Raw genomic sequence first — 4216 nt, 5'->3', positions numbered from 1 at the left:
AACTTTGTGTCGGGGATCCCTCTCGGAAAGTTCCGATTGAACACGACGAGCACGTGAGTCCAACCTAGCCCTCGCTTACTGAGCAACCGTGAGGATGCCTTTCCGCTCAGGTTTCGACGGGAAACACACGCTGGGGAGGTCCATGAATCCTTGGTACGCGCCACCATCCATCCCGCTTGCAATCCCACACACTTTTAGGGGCCAATGACGTCGACCCTGGGCACCTCATGCGAAGGATTCCAACCCCGCTCAAGCCTGGCCAAGCAACAAAAGGCTACATCCGAAGGCTACATCGATTTGGGTTGCTTGTCCGCCGTCGTCGCGAGGGGGGAATACACCGCATGAGGGGCAGTGAATGAGATTCCAAATGGGCCGATGGGGGAGCGCACCAAACGTGCCGCACGAAACGCCCGAGAACATCACCCCTCCACGGTCTTGCTTATTGAGCACCCGGTGGGAAAAAGTCCCTTGGCGGATGCCGTTTCGCAACTTTGTGTCGGGGATCCCTCTCGGAAAGTTCCGATTGAACACGACGAGCACGTGAGTCCAACCTAGCCCTCGCTTACTGAGCAACCGTGAGGATGCCTTTCCGCTCAGGTTTCGACGGGAAACACACGCTGGGGAGGTCCATGAATCCTTGGTACGCGCCACCATCCATCCCGCTTGCAATCCCACACACTTTTAGGGGCCAATGACGTCGACCCTGGGCACCCTCATGCGAAGGATTCCAACCCCGCTCAAGCCTGGCCAAGCAACAAAAGGCTACATCCGAAGGCTACATCGATTTGGGTTGCTTGTCCGCCGTCGTCGCGAGGGGGGAATACACCGCATGAGGGGCAGTGAATGAGATTCCAAATGGGCCGATGGGGGAGCGCACCAAACGTGCCTCACGAAACGCCCGAGAACATCACCCCTCCACGGTCTTGCTTATTGAGCACCCGGTGGGAAAAAGTCCCTTGGCGGATGCCGTTTCGCAACTTTGTGTCGGGGATCCCTCTCGGAAAGTTCCGATTGAACACGACGAGCACGTGAGTCCAACCTAGCCCTCGCTTACTGAGCAACCGTGAGGATGCCTTTCCGCTCAGGTTTCGACGGGAAACACACGCTGGGGAGGTCCATGAATCCTTGGTACGCGCCACCATCCATCCCGCTTGCAATCCCACACACTTCCAGGGCCTAGATTTTCCGGATCAATGACTTTCACCCCAAACCGGCGTGTACGCACCTCATGCGGAGGATTCCAACCGTGCTCAAGCTTGGCCAAGCAACAAAAGGCTACATCCGAAGGCTACATCGATTGGGTTGCTTGTCCGCCATCGTCGCAGGGCGGGAATCCTACGCATGAGGGGCAATGAATGGGATTTCAAATGGGGGGATGGGGGAACGTACCATCCGAAGGCTACCAAAAGAGGTTTCGAGTGCCTCACAAACACGATAGTCCAACCTAGCCCTTGCTTACTGAGCAACCGCGAGGAAAACGCCCCAACGGATGCCTTTCCGCTCGAGTTTCGACGGGAATAGCGTGCAAGGAAGGCCCAAGAACCCCTAGATACGCTCATCCATCCATCCCATTTGAAATTCCACACATTTTAAGGGTCGCCGGAAAAGTCGCCGGAAAATCTCGCCGGCGGCCGCCGCCGCCGCCGGCACCACCGCCGCCGCCACCGGGGAAGGTGGTCGACGTTTTGGGGAGGGACACCCCATGGACTTGCTCACACCTTGATCTTGTCTATTGGGAGGGGCATACATGTGGTGGTGTGAGCAAGGCCATGGGGAGGGGGTTGGGGGTGCCCCCCTATATATGCAAAATGAGCCTTTTCCCATGTGCCACGAACAGACATACTTTTTCGTGAGATGACAACCTCCGTTTGAGGGACCTAGAGATCGTATTTTTGCGCGATTTTTTGCAGCATTCCTTGGCATCATATAAGGATGCTTCCTGCCAAGTTTCATAATTTTTGACAACCATAGAATATTTTTGAAATTTTTTAGTGTTTCACATAGTGCGCGCTCTACGGGCCACCACGGGCGGCGGCACCGGCGGCGGCACCCCCTAACATTTAGGGGGGGTCAAGTAGGAGTGAATAAAACCATCAGGACTCAAATGTAACGAGTGGATTTAATTTTGGTACGGGAGTGAAATTTTTGGACTGTGCTGGAACAGTCCTGGACTGGTCCTGGACAGTCCTGGACTGGTCCTGGACCAGTCCTGGACGTGCCAGGACCAGTCCTGGACGTGCCAGGACCAGTCCTGGACGTGCCAGGGCAGTCCTGGACGTGCCAGGACGTGCCAGGACGGTCCAGGACCAGTCCTGGACGTGCCAGGACGTGCCAGGACCCGTCCTGGACGTGCCAGAACGTGCCTGGACGTGCCAGCACGTCCCAGAACCTTGCCAAACCGTACCAGGACTTGCCCAAACCTTGCCAAACCGTGCCCGGACCTTGCCCAAGCCTCCCAACACTTGCCCGGACCTTGCCCAAGCTTGCCAAACCATACAAGCACCTTGCCCGGACCTTGTCCAAGCTTGCCAAACCGTACAAGAACCTTGCCCACGCGTGCCAACACTTGCCCGGACCTTGCCCAAGCTTGCCAACCCATACAAGCACCTTGCCCGGACCTTGTCCAAGCTTGCCAAACCGTACAAGAACCTTGCCCACGCATGCCAACACTTGCCCGGACCCTGTCCGAGCTTGTAAAACAGTACAAGAACCTTGCCCGGACCTTGCACAAGCCTCCCAACACTTGCCCGGACCTTGCCCAAGCTTGCCAAACCATACAAGCACCTTGCCCGGACCTTGTCCAAGCTTGCCAAACCGTCCAAGAACCTTGCCCACGCATGCCAACACTTGCCCGGACCCTGTCCGAGCTTGCCAAACCGTACAAGCACCTTGCCCACCCATGCCAACACTTGCCCGGACCTTGCCCAAGCTTGCCAAACCATACAAGCACCTTGCCCGGACCATGTCCGAGCTTGCCAACCCGTACAAGAACCTTGCCCACCCATACCAACACTGCCCGGACCATGTCCGACCTTGCCAAACCATACAAGCACCTTGCCCGGACCTTGCCCAAGCTTGCCAAACCGTACAAGCACCTTGCCCACGCATGCCAACACTTACCCGGACCATGTCCGAGCTTGCCAAACCGTACAAGAACCTTGCCCACCCATGCCAACACCTGCCCGGACCTTGTCCGAGCTTGCCAAACCGTACGGGAACCTTGCCCACGCGTGCCACACACTTGCCCGGACCCTGTCCGAGCATGCCAAACCGTACAGGAACCTTGCCCATGCATGGCAACCCTTGCCCGGACCTTGTCCGAGCTTGCCAAACCGTACAGGAACCTTGCCCACCCATGCCAACACTTGCCCGGACCGTGTCCGAGCTTTCCAAACCGTGCCTAAACTTGCCCGGACCGTGTCCGAGCTTGTTAAACCGTACAAGCACCTTGCTCGGACCATGTCCGGGCTTGCCAAACCGTACCCGAACTTGCCCGGACCCTGTCCGGGCTTGCCAAACCATACAAGCACCTTGCCCGGATCTTGTCCGAGCTTTGCCCACCGTTGCCACGACCTTGCCCAAGGGTCCACGCGCATTGCCCGAAGCACCTTGATCCTTGCACACGCGCACGCGCAACGTGCCAACGTGCCAAGTGCTAAGTGCTAGTGCTAGTGCTAGTGCTAAAGTAAAGGAATGCGCGCGAGGGGTTACCCCCTATAGTAGCTTTCTGGGAAAATTTCCGAGTGCCACGAACGGACATACTATTCATGGCTAACCTCACCCACGTTTTTCCAAATTCCACCCCCGAAAATCAGGGTGGCCTCACATGGCCTTGCCACGACCTTGCCCGGACTTGCTCCAACCTTGCCCGGACCGTGCCGGGACTTGCCCGCGCTTGCTCCAACCTTGCCCGGACCGTGCCGGGACTTGCCCACCCCTTGAGGGGTGCCCCCCTATAGTAGCTTTCTGGGAAAATTTCCGAGTGCCACGAACGGACATACTATTCATGGCTAACCTCACCCACGTTTTTCCAAATTCCACCCCCCGAAAATCAGGGTGGCCTCACATGGCCTTGCCACGACCTTGCCCGGACTTGCTCCAACCTTGCCCGGACCGTGCCGGGACTTGCCCGCGCTTGCTCCAACCTTGCCCGGACCGTGCCGGGACTTGCCCACCCCTTGAGGGGTGCCCCCTATAGTAGCTTTCTGGGAAAATT

Source organism: Neltuma alba, unplaced genomic scaffold (assembly GCF_004799145.2).
Source record: "Neltuma alba isolate B1F8T4 unplaced genomic scaffold, ASM479914v2 tig00008203_pilon, whole genome shotgun sequence".
NCBI lineage: Eukaryota > Viridiplantae > Streptophyta > Magnoliopsida > Fabales > Fabaceae > Neltuma > Neltuma alba.
Note: the sequence above shows the minus strand (reverse complement) of the source record.